This window comes from Cynocephalus volans, chromosome X, assembly GCF_027409185.1.
Source record: "Cynocephalus volans isolate mCynVol1 chromosome X, mCynVol1.pri, whole genome shotgun sequence".
NCBI lineage: Eukaryota > Metazoa > Chordata > Mammalia > Dermoptera > Cynocephalidae > Cynocephalus > Cynocephalus volans.
The window spans coordinates 9,344,142-9,358,047 of record NC_084478.1 but is presented as its reverse complement, the minus strand read 5'-3'; positions in this window follow the sequence as shown (position 1 = coordinate 9,358,047).

The following is a 13,906-nucleotide window of genomic DNA, read 5'->3' as shown; positions in this document are numbered from 1 at the left end:
CCTGATCTGACTGCTGCCAAAAAGTCATTTCTTACCTCTTATCTATTCTGGTTTTATCACTCTACGCAAGACCAGCAGGATACTCCCTTAATGTGTTCTAGAACATCTGGCTGCCTCCAACAGCTGTCTCTTAGTGGAAAAGATCTAGAGGAGAATTTTCAAAGGTGGATACCCTTTGACCCACCATTTCTACTTTTAGGAATTTATCCCATAGAACTAGTTGCAGAAATGCAAGATGGTTCAGCAGTGTTCTTTGCAAGAGTAAACATTTAGAAGCAGCTTGAATATCCATGAATTAGGGGCTGGATAAATAAATTATGGCTTAACTGCAATGATGGAAAACTAAGGAGTTGTTAAAGTGACTGCAGTATATCTAAAGGTATTAGTGTGGAAAGACCAATTTTAGCCAAAAGAAGAGGATGCAGAGAAGTAATTATTATAGTCCGATCTCTTTTATCTGACTGATGGAAAAAACTAAGACTAAGAGATTTCTGTAAAGGTAGTTAGGCCACATTTCTTATTAAATAAAATATTCATAACATAATATTCATAAATTTTACCATTTGTAATTGTACTATTCAGAGTCATTAAACGCATTCACAATGTTGTATAACTATCACTGCTAGCTATACCCAAACCCTTCCATCATCTCCAACCTAACCTCTGTACTCATTAAACAATAACTGCCCCCCGCACCCCAGCCCCTGGTAACGTTTTCTTCTCTATGATTATGCCTATTCCAAGTACCTGATATATGTGGATTCGTACAATAGTTTTCCTTTTGTGTCTGGCTTATTTCACTCAGCATGTTTTCAGGGTCTATCCATTCTGTGGCATTTATCAGAATTTCCTTTCTCTTTAAAGACTGAATAATATTCCATTGTGTGTATATACCACACTTGTTTGATCAGTTCCACTGCTATTAGAAATTTGCGTTGTTTCCATCTATTGGGCAATTTGAACATTGTATGAATATCTGCTCGAGTTCCTGTTTTCAACTCTTGTGGGCATTTACCTAGAAGTGAAATTGCTGCATCATATGATAATTCTGTTTAATTTTTGAGGAAGAACCATGGTGTTTTCCACAGCAATTTCACCGTTTTACATTCCTACCAGCAGTTCACAAGGGTTCCGGGTTTTCTACATGCTCATCAGCACTTGTTGTATTATATATTATTCAAAGTTATAACCATGCTAGTAGATGTGAAGTGGTATCTATTGTGGGTTTGGCTTGCATTTCCATAGTGACGAATGATGCTGAGCATCCTTTCACATCCTGATTGCCCATTCGTAGATCTTCTTTGGAGAAATGTGCATAAAGTTCCTTGCCTATTTTTGAATTGGGTTATTCAGTTTCTGTTCTTCCGTTTTCGGGGTCCTTCATGATCTTGATGTTAATCCTTTATCAGCCATATAATTTGCAAATAATTTCTGCCATTCTGTAGATTGTCTTTGTCTTTTCTCTATAGTGTCCTTTAATGCACAAAAGTTCTTAACGTTGATTAACTCCAGTTTAACTATTGTTTTCTTTTGTTGCCTATGTTTTGGTGTCCTATCTGTGAAATCGTTGCCAAATGTAACGCAGAAAAATAATGCCACAGAAAAGGCTGTTGGCATTTTGACAGGGGTTGCATGGAATTAGTAGATTGCTTTGTGTAGTATTGCCATCTTCACAACATTAAGTCTTCCTATCCATACACGGATTGTTTTCCCGTTTATGTAGGTCTTCTTTAATTTCTTTTGACAATGTTTTGTAGTTTTCAGTGTAGCATTCTTTCACCTCCTTGGAGCGATTTATTCCCAAGTATTTCCTGCTTTTAGATGGTATTGTAAATGGAATTGCTTTCTTAATTTCCCTTTGGAAGGTTAATTCCTGATATGTAGAAACACAACTGATTTCTGTGTATTGATCTTGTACCCAGCATCTTTGCTGCACTGGTCCATCAGCTCTAGTAGCTTTCCTGTGGATCCTTTCGGATTTTCTATACAGGGGATCATGTCATCTGTGAATAGGGGTAGTTTAACCTCTTCCTTTCCAAGTTGGATGCCTTGTTCCTTTCTGTCCTTGACTGTTCTGCCTAGGGTTTTCAGTGCAATGCTGAGTAGCAGTGGTGATAGTGGGCATCCTTGTCTTGGTCCTGAACTTTGGGGGGATGCTTTCAGTCTTTCACCACTGGGAATAGTGTTAGCTGTGGGTTTTTCAGAAATACCTTTTTTCAGATTATGCAATTTTCCTCTATTCCTAGTTTGCTAATAATTTTTTATCAAAAAATGGTGTTGGGTTTTGTCAAAGGCCTTTTCTGCATTAATTGAGATATTGATTTTTTTTGTCATTGTCTTAATATGATATACTACATTGATTGCTTTTCTTATGTTGAAGCACCATTGCATTCTTGGGACAAACCCCACTTGGTCCTGGTGAACAATCCTTTTAATATGCTGTAGGATTAGATTTGCTATAATTTTGTTGAGGAGTTTTACATCTGTATTTATAAGGGAAACTGGGCCGTAATTTCCTTTTCTTGTGATGTCTTTATGTGGCTTTGGAGTCACGGTAGTTCTGGCTTCATAGAATGAGTTAGGAAGACTTCCCTCCACTTCAACTTTATGGGATGAGTTTGAGAAGGATCGATATTAATTCTTCTTTAAATGTTTCTTAGAATCCAGCTGTGAAGCGATCTTGTCCTGGGCTTTTCTTTGTTGGGGGGTTTGTGATTACTGTTTCTATCTCTAGTTATAGGTTTGTCTGTTGAGATTTTTCTTTTTCTTCTTTAGTCAGTCTGGCTAAATTTTTAAAGAGCTATAAATACAAGTAGTTTTCTCATATACTCGCATCAGGCACTTAGAAAACTACACCCAATTGATAATGGCTACCAAAAAAAATTCTAAGGAATAAATGAGTAAAATTAACAGAACGTGTATGAAAGAAGTACGAATACCTTAGTGTGGAGTTATAAAATAAGTCTTTGGTAAGTGGAGAAACACAAATTATTCTTGGGCGTGATAAAGTTCTTTAGCGTAGCTTTAAAAATCTTGGAAAAACCTGTTTATGGGACATTGGTGATTTACCATATCAAATACTAAAACATTTGAAAGGTACAATTTTAAGATATTGTGGCTCTAGTTCTAAAATAGTCTGACAGGAAACTCAGCAAAACGTTTAGAGTTCACATAATATATTACATTCATTTGGGAAAGATGGGGAGTAAATCATGCTGGGACAAATGCTTAACTATTGGTGGGGGACACATTTGATTTCATCTCACATCATACACTTAAATAATTTTGAGATCAATTAAAGAGTCGAATATCGAATAAATACAAGTATGGAAAAACTAGAAGAAAATATGGCTGGATGTTTTTCTCATCCAAGTGAAAGACCGAGTCGAAAAGCTTTTGAAGGAATCACAAGGAATATTAATGAATTTGAATGAAATAAAAACAAACAACCCTTCCGTATGTGAAAGACATCAGACTTCAAAATCACACCTCTGCCTTTGAAAAGCATTTGTTGCAATTACACATTTTAAAGGGTTATTATCCCTAAGATAGCAAGATCTCATATTAATCAGACAGAAAACAGGGAAACCCCAATGGGGAAGGGAACAGGGGAAACAAAAAAAATAACAAGTCATAGAACAGGAAATACTGATGGGTAGAAAACATCGGAAAAAGTCAACAGAATTCATGGTGTGAGAAATGCAAATTAACAAACTTTAAGATTTCTTCAATCAAATTAGCAATTTTAAAAAGAGATAATGTGAGTAAAGGTGATAATGGAGAAAAACCATTGCATTGCACTTCTCTCACAATGTAACGTAGTATAACTGTTTTGGTCATTTTGGCAGCACCTACCAGGAGTCCCCAAATGGTCATAGCCTTTGATCTGGTGTTTCTTCTAGATATCCGTTATGAGGAAATATTCAGAGGTGTACAAAAATATTGGCACGTGAATGTGTACAGACAGTTCCTGATTTGCAGTGGTCTCACAACAGTTTTTTGACTTTACAATGGTGCAAAAGCCATATGCATTCAGTACGGTATTCAATAAGTGACATGAGATAAGCAATACTTTATTATCAAGTAAGCTTTGTGTTTGATGATTTTGCCTATCTGTTCTGAGCATGTTTAGTAGGCGAGGCTAAGCTACGATGTTCGGTAGGTGAGGTGTACAAGTATTAAATGCATTTCTGACGTGATATTTCCAACTTGCCATGCGTTCATCCAGATGCAACCCTTTTGTAGGTTGAGGAGCATGTGTACACAGCATTCTATCAAAATAGTGAACACTTGGGAGCCATATAAATATCCCACAATAGAAAACAGATAACATAACCTGTGGATATCTGTAAAATGAAATATTATGCATGCATTTAAAAATCTTTTAAAAAGTATAAATGACATACAAAATTGTTCAATATATATGTACAGTTGATTTGAGTGAGACAAAATACATATGGCGTATGCAAAAGAAAAGGAAGTATATCGAAATGCTGTGATATTTGTTGGTGATATTTTATTTAGATTCTGAATATTTTGTAAAGAGCTTAATATTTTTAGGTAATACTTTTATAAAAGTCTATCACATACAAAAATATGCACTAATCATAAATATACAGCTTAAGTAACTTTCAAACTAATAGACATACATAACCAGCACCCATACCCAAAAATACAAGGTTATAAGCTTTCCAGAATCCACTTTGATCGCCTTCTAGTCTCTACTCCCTTGCGAGGTCATCACTACCCTAGCTTTTCCCACCATACATGGCTTTGACCTCTTTTTTAGCTTTCTATCAATTGAATCATACACTATATTATCTTTTGTGGCTGTTTTCTTTACTCAGTGTTTTGCTTGTGAGTTTCATCCTTGTTGCGTGCAGCAGCAGGCAATTTCTTCTCATTGCTATGATACTTCCTTTGTTTGAACACACCACAATTTAATTACTTATAGCTTGTATTAGTTTCATAGCCAGAAGAAAACCCAAAGTTTTTGTTTGTTTGTTTGTTTGTTTGTTTGTTTTTTAAATAAGATTTGGTTGAAGTTACGGCTCAAATTAGAGGTATTGTATAACTTGAAAATGTTATACACATTAGTCTGTGTTCATCTAACTCGAGAGTTCATCCTCCCATTTTCTTTATCTCCTTTTGATTTTTTCCTTTCGGGCCTTCGGTTCCCAGTCTCTCTACTATGGAATGAAAGGGAAACAGGAAAGAGATAATACCTGAATTCCTTATTTGTGCCTCTGGTTACTGCTGTGGCTCAGGATGGATAAAGTGAATGAGCTCTTTCATTAAAATGCCCCTCCCAGTAACTGCGATGCAGCCATTGAAATCCAACCTCTACCACACAATATAATACGATATTCTTGAGGTCAATACCTAGTTCCCTAGTTAAATGACTGAGAGCCATAACTGAACCCTCATAATTCTAGATTGTTTGGCTTATATTTCACATCCATTTATTTAGATTTCGTATAAAATTTAACTAACAAGGCAATCGTAATTTTAGACCTGAACTCGATCTTAGAGATAATCTCAACTGGTTTTCACCAGACAGCCGAGGAGGTGGTGTCCAGTACGCACAATGGCAGGAGCCCATTTCAGAATAGACCTCTGGTTTACATTTTGGAGGCGTGCTGCCTCCCTAAGAGAAAGCCGTCCTGAACTTCTTTACTGAAGTAGTTAGCCATTGTGTTCTCTTGTTCAACTGTTTCCAGCATTGACCTTGTAGACCTTAAGTGGCAAAGCATTCGCTTCACAATTTAGAATTGTGTTTGATTTGATTCTTACTCCTGCTCACAGGCAATATAACCCTTCAAGTTTTAAAGACTTATTCTAAACCACTAATGGAAGAATTCTTGTTTTTCCATTCTCAAAACTTCAACCAGGGCTCCAATTTGACGTAGCATTCTGAGAGCATATCCATACTAAGTTTATGATGGTCCTAAGTGCGTGAAATAACTTTTTTTATGTGTTGATTTACCAGAGCTGAAGGTTTAGGAGTCCAGGGTGGCCAAGCAGTTTTACAAATGAACTGTCCAGCGAACTGTAAAAGATACAACCCCCACTCAGTTGAGCTTATCCCACTGAACAGAACAGGACAACCATCTACTGTAAAGGAGAATAATACGGTTTGTATATTAAAGTGAAAACTTTGGTTGGGTTTTTTCATTCTGCTATATTTCTTCTTGTACAATTGAGTTTAATTTCATCCAGTGAAAAGCACAGAGCTTAAGTATACAGTTTAATGAGTTTTGCTAAATACGTACACCTATACACCACCAAGATAACAAACATTTCCCTCACCCCAGAAAGTTACCTCAGGCCTCTTGCCAGCAGGTCCCCATCTCTATTAACCTTGGGAGTAATAACATTCCGATATTCTTTCCTCCTAGTTTAACTTCTGCCTATTCTAGAACTCCATATAAATAGAATCATACTGCACGTACTCTTTTGTGTCACAGTCTCTTTTCCTTAGGATAATGTTTTGGAGATTCATGTTGTAGTATCAATATTTCACTCTTGTTTATTGCTGAGTGGTATTCTGCTGTATGAATATCCATAGTGGGTTGATCCATTCTTCTTCTGATGGACATTTGGGTTGTTTTCAGTTCTGGGCTCTTATGAGTAAGGTGGCTATGAATATGCTTATGGAAGTCTCCTTGTGAACTTATTTTTACGTTTAATTTGGGCAAATACCTGAGAGGGAAAGTATGGGGTGATGGGGTAGATGAGAGTTTAACTTTACAGGAAACTGCCAAACAGTTTTCTGAAGTGGTTGTACTGTTTTATATTACTGTGACATTTGGCCATGTTTCCTGATCTCTGAAGTTAAATAAAATAGAGTATTAAAGTACATATAATTTGGCTGAACAGAAAATCCTTATGTAAGGGTATGGATACTACTGCCACATAAGTAACAAAGGCAATTAATTCTCCACTTCTATCAGTCCCACTAGTTTCAGCTTTGGGGATGTTACTTGCTCATCAAGTGTCATGGTTTCCGCCATAATTATGTGAAGGCACTTTGGAAAGCATGAAACACTCTACGAGGGTAAAATAGTAATATTGTGTTTATAAATATTAACCTATATTAGAATTTCATATAATTTTGTTTCCTAATATGTTCATAATGCAGGTCTAATTCAGGAATTTATTTTTTCATGTATTTTCAAACAAAGACATTGATATCGACTCGGTATGATTATATTAACATTATTCTTACAGTCCATAATTCATCCTTTGAATAAAGAGTTATTATATTGAAATATAATAGTTATTAACTGTTTATTTATTTATACCTTCCCTTCTCCCATAAAAATATTTCAGGGTAATTTAGAGGCTGGGTAAAGGGCATAATGACATATCACAATTTGTATGAATGAATATGCTAATAATAAAAAATAAAAATCTGAAAAACATTTTTCAAAGAAAGAAAGATAGGTGGTCAAGTGGTTCGTATCTAGTCCATGGTGTGTCACTGTTGGATTTTTTGAAAATCAAAAGCCCTGTAGCATCTGGTTCTTTTTTAATGGTTAGCAATATTTGCTTTTTAAGTCAGTTCTAGTGCTAGGTGAATGGAAGACTAGCCTTTTTCTCCGGAAGTACATAAGAGCTCAAGCTGGATGGAAAGTGGTGTCGTGGGTTGTGCAGTGTAGTTGGGTTAATGAGAACACAGCTCTGCAAGTACACCTTTTCATATTGCTGTAGTAGCTGCAATGGGCAAAGGTCCTTGGATATCACGAATAGGCCTTTGGCACTTCTTGAAAACAAAATAGAAGCCCTGAACTTTGCCCTCAATTCTCTTTTTCCAATTTCCTTTTGGTTTATTAATCCATATTCCTAAACAAGGATGAAAACCTAACTGGAAAGAACATGGATGTGTCACTAATGAGTGTATATGAGACTCCGAATATTCACATAAAACTGTTTTCTTGTGGGGAACATGTGCAGAGGCAGGCGGTAGGAGGCAGAGGGCTCTGACTTTGAGTGGGGCGCTCCCTGGCCTGCCTTAGCTTTACCTAAGCGTCCTGGAGGCCGAGGTCTGTACTGCTTGGCCAGGGACCCCCTAGGCAATTGTGCCAGTTCGGGTGGGGTCAGCGTCTGCGATGAGGAGGGCCCAGGTTCCAAAGTCACACCCTGAAGTGGGCCGTCATGGCTCCTGTCCCTTCTCCGAATTGCAGATAGATCTACCATATGACCCAGCTATCCCACTGCTGGGAATATATCCAGAAAAATAGAAATCATCAAGTCAAAGGAATACCTGTTCTCCAGTGTTCACACCAGCACTATTTACAATAGCTAAGAGTTGGAAGTAGCCCAAACGTCCATCATCAGATGAGTGGATACGGAAAACGTGGTATATCTAAACAATGGAATACTACTCTGCTATAGAAAGAATGAAATACTGCCATTTACAACAACATGGATTGACCTAGACAGAATTATATTAAGTGAAACGAGTCAGGCACAGAAAGAGAAATATCACATGTTCTCACTATTTTGTGGGAGCTAAAAATAAATAAACGACTACACAAATAAACTGGGGAGGGGAAGGACGAAGACACAACAACTACAATTCATTGAAGTCAACACGACAAGCGAACAGATATGAGGTTGTTGGCAGGGAGGAGAGAGAGGGAGATGCAGGAGGGAGGGAGGTTTCGGTAATGGGCTGCAATAATCAACCACGTTGTACATTGACAAAATAAAATTAAATTAAAAACAAAAAAAACCCTACGGGTTCTCCACCTTCTATGAAGTCCTGTCACTCTTGCTTCCTCGTAAATACTTCAAGCTTTTCACAGCCAAGGATCAAACTCATCGTACTGTTCTTCAGCTCTGTGCACAAGGCTCACACTACCCCAATTTTGTCTTCATAGGACTTACACACCTTATGTCCCCAGCACACAACTTTGGAGTCAGGGCAGATTCCTCATTGCCCCCAAGAGGGTCCCGACATTTCTTTCCCTCGCTCATTTCCCCGCTTCCTGCGATGCTTTCCTTTCTGCACAACATCTAAGTCCTACCCAGCAAGGCCCTGATAAACTTACACTTTTTCCATGCAGATGTCCTTGATCACGTCCAGCTTCAACCACCTTTCCTTTTTCTAAACTATTTACCCAGTCTATAATGCGTCTTAGTTCTTGTCCAGTTCTCTGGCTGTAATGATTTTATCACTGCTTCTGTGAGACCGATGCCTTTTCTTTCGAATTGCATTTAAGCATCTTGGGGACCAGACTCACCTTTCTTTATCTTCCTCAGCACACAACGATGGGTACTGTAAAAAGTTCAGCTCCGTAGATGTCAACCAGGGGCGATTTTGCCTCCCACAGGTCACCTGGCAACCTTTCTGGAGACATTTTTGCCTGTCACACTTGAGGGCGGGGTGCTACCGGTATTTACGAGGTAGAGACCCGGATGCTGCTAAAAATCCTACCCTGCACAGGGCGGCCTCCTACAACAACGAGTTTTCCAGCTCCAAATGACAATCATGCTGCGGTGAAGAAACCCTGGGTTAGCTGAATGACGTAGTGAAAGCAGGGCAAGGGCAGCAAAGCCCCCCAGAGGGTGGGCGTTTGCAGGTCCAAACGCCGTGTGGACTGACCCGCTGGGCTGTGCCTGAGTCAGGCGGCCGCGGGCTGGCCGGATCCGGCTCAGCTATCCCAAGCCGGGGTGGGGTGGAGATACACGGCCGACATCCTCCTCACGCACGGGCTGAGTCATCCCCCGAGGAGCTGGAGCACCCGTCCCCAACTCTCTCCATTCGGTACCTGCAGCGACACGCCGACCACAAAACCACCCCCTTAACCACTGCGCTGACGCAAAGCGCTCAGCAGCTGCATCTGGAACGAACGGCACAAATCTCGCACCCTTTGACAGTACGCTCTCGCGATATCTGGATGAGGCTACCGGTCGTTGTTGCGCAGCCGTGCGCATGCGCCTTAGTGCCCCTCAGGAGGGCGGTTTTCTTTGGCTTGCCTGGTCTGGGAGCTGGATGGGAACCGGGTTGTGTGAGTCTCTGTTCTGCGCTCTCTCGCCACCTTCCGCCACCTTCCGCCACCTTCCGCCACCTTCCGCCTTTGAGAGTCGCGCATGGGTCACGGCCCCGTCCTCCCTTCAGAAGCACGGAGAAAGGACCTGCGCGCTTCTGGCAGAGTTCCTAGTTCGGGGTGCGTGAGAGAGCGTTTAACCCCCCTGTTCCTCCCGAACCGCCGGGACAGAGGCCGGGCTGGGCCAGGGTGGGACGGGCAGGGCGGGCTCGGGAGGAAGCTGATCCCTGGTGGCGACGGCTCAGGTACGTAACACCCGCCGCTCCTCGCGGACAGGCAGACGTGAAGACTCGTTTGTGTTCGTTAAAGCCCCTTTCCCCGCTAGACTTCTTAGGGCTTCCCCGGAGCCCACTGGTCTGTGTTTAGGAATTCGCGTCCCCTCTGGTCACTCGTAGCCATTTTCTCTTGCAGTCCACCATGTCCCCCGACTTTGATGTGTTGACTCGGGATGAACGGCGCCAATCGCTGTACCAGACGTTTAAGGATCGGGGTGTACTGGATGCGCTCAGGGGATCCCGTGAAGGCAGTTTTGTGTCATAGCTTTTACAAGTGTAACCTGTAACATTTAAATTAATCCAGGGCTGGGGTTTTACAAATAGTATGATATGTAGATTGTATTGGTGAATTCCTGTGGAACTCTTTAACCTGAAAGGAGCCTATTCAAATAATTGATTGACCTGACATTAAGATAGGGAGTGGGTGACATTTAAATAATGAACAACTTTTTGTAACATTAGGCTTATTTTATTAATCTGGTTTACAGATTCCTGAATTAAGTGGTTTTGTAATACTCACGTTTGAATGAAGAAAGACATTGACGCCACATAGCAAATATGAAGTGTACTGCTTACTGTAGAGTAGTTTGGGAAATGAAAAAATTCTTATTGAAAATATATTGAAACGTATGAGTATTTAATTGGGGCCGCAACTATTTGTTAGTACATTTTATATTTGGATTAACACTCAGGAGTAGAACGAGCTCAATGTGTTTTCAGTGTGATATATATATATTTCAGAAATATATTTTACGTTTAAAACAGGAAATTAAGGACAAGTGAGCTTGGTTTTTCTCCTCCCTTCTCCACTGCTTTTTTAACCTCAGAAAAATACTTCAGACTCATCTAAAAAATACAGAAAAGCATATGGAAGAAAAATCATCTCTAATAACCACTAACTGGTATAATATGTGTGTATCTTTTTAAATTTAAATTGTATGGTGAGCATTCTCCCGTTTCCTTAAAGGTTCCTTAAATCGTCATTTTCAGTGACAGCAGGCTTATCTTTTGGATGTGTGGGTAATTTCTGTAGCAGTCCCCTGTGGAATGTTTAGATTATATCCAGGTCTACACATAGCGTCAATGGAATCTGTCATTTTTTGCATAGCATAGATTAAATGGCATTACCAAGTCAGGGAGGATGAGCATTTTTAAGGTTAATTGCTGTATGCATCTGGTTCGGGAAAGATGATAATATTTTGTGTTATACCAGCAGTTGAGAATGTCTGTTTCACTCCCATATTATTATCAGTACATTTTGAAAAGCAATCTCAGATTGGGAAACCTTTATTATTTTAATATTTCATCCCTTTGATTATTAATGAGGTAGTACATATTTTCTGGCCATTGGCATGTTTTCCGTTGATGAGCAGTTCAGGTTCTGTACTGATTTTTTTTCTAGGTTCTTAGTGTTTTCTTACTAATATGTAAGAGTTCTTCTAGTAGAAACTATTCATCTTTTTTTCCATTTTTGTTGCAATGCTTTATCTCGTTGTTTCATTTTTAATTTGTCTTTAAAGAAACTGATGTTACATTTTTATGTGGTCAGATCTTTTAAGTTTTTTGTTTGTTTGGGTTTTTTTTCTTTTTGGTGTTTTGTGTGTGTGTCTGTGTGCTTTTTACTCAAGGTAGGTTCTCCATTAAGAGAATGAATAGTCACTTTTTCGGCCTGGTGTGGTCTGCACCACGCTCAGCCAGTGAACGCAGCGGCCATCCGTATATAGGGATCCGAACCCACGGCCTTGGTGTTATCATCACCACACCCTCATAGTGAGCCGCAGACCGGCCATGGCTTAATGGTGTTTTCACATATGTAACTTTTCTTTTTAAATAGGAACTACTATTACCTTGTATTATAATAGGGTGTATATGAAGCAATTGGAAACCTGGACAAGAAACTTGATGTCATTCTTGGAAAGGTTTCAAAAATCGAACATCTCAAGGAGGAAGCACTGAGTCAACCTCGCGAAAGTGTTCTAAAAATTATCCTCACAACTCTGAAAAACCTCAGGTTTCTAAAATTGCCAATCTGCTACAATTGATAGAGAACTAGTAACTTTGTGAGATGAGCAAGGCTGATCGATACTTGCTTTAGTAGCGGATGGCGAACGAAGATTTTGTTGGAAGAATGCTGAAGGTTAGGTCAGAGAAATGTATGACAGTGAGCATTTTTATGTTTCTAACTATAATGTCTGAAGTACAATTACAATGTACAGTTGGAGAGGCATAAAACTTCATTATATAATCAAAATAGACCCTTTATTTTTACTAATACAAAGCAATGTTGCACGGAAAATAAATATTAATGTGTATGTACCAATTTTATTTCCTTTTTCACTCACCGTTGTTTTTTGTTGGGTATGTGTCATTTCAGAAGCCATTTGGATATGCTTTGAGAAATTATAAGTACCAGCTGTCTGAAAGAGGTAAATTCGAGAAAATGAGGAAGAAGGGGTCTCCCAGTTCATTCTCCAACCACGAAAACTATATCCCAACTTCCCCAGTGTGCAGGTGGGAGAATGATTACCAGAGCATCCCTGAAGAGGTGTTTAATTGGTCGGAGGACTCCCAGAAAACAGGTCAGGAGTCACTGCTCATGGAGCAGGAGCAGAAGGAGTGGAAGATGTTCTGCAGCCTGAGTCCTCGACGCTTGTCTGCAAATCCATATCAGCCTTCTATCGTGCCTGATAACCCTCTGCCGGGCACTTCTTTAATGCCCTCCTATACCAGCCCAGGGGCAATTAAGAACAACAGCATCGTTCCAAATGTCCCAGCTCCCGGGGAAGGACCTGCAGCCCTGCTGACCTAGAAAGGCTCCAGTTCAGTTTATACCCCTGAAATGAAGACTCACTCAGTCTTCCTGAGGAACGAACATACTGCAACATCTATGTGCGTCCCTTCTGGTTTTGGTGAGTCTGAAGTTACACATATTACAAATCACACTATGTAACCATATTCATCCACATCCTTGATGTAAGAGAGTGGAAGCTGTGTGTTTTCTTTGGAGGGATGTTTTTAGGTGACGTTCGTAATGATAACTAACATTTGTTGAGTGCCTTTTATGTGGAGGATTCAAGGTAACCTGTGAAGCTGCTTCTGTTGTTTCGGGGAGGTCAGATGGGACGTCAGGCATCCTTACGTCATCTTTATACAGGCCTTCACCACATTTTGCAGTTGGAGTCCTGAGTTCTTGTTGGGGTACTTAACAGAAGATTCGAGGAATGAGACCGTTACTCCCTATCTAATAATATCTCTTCTTTCAGCATAATGATTGGGTCAAGTATGACTTGTCTTTCCTTCTCCCCATTGAAGCTACAAGTTCACCCCTGGATCCTGAGCCCTGTGTCTCTGAGGACCCTTCAGCCTGGTCCGTCGATGAAGTGTTCCTGTTTCTGCAACATACAGATACTCAGACATTAGGCCAGAATCCACCTTGGTAGTTGACACACTTTGTAAGAGCATGACATTTGCCTTAATGGTCCTAATCATCCCTTGACACATTGTTGGCTGTTGGCATCACTTTTACATGGTAAGCTAGACTGGGTTTTGCAACTGGAAGTTCTGTCCATCTGCCCC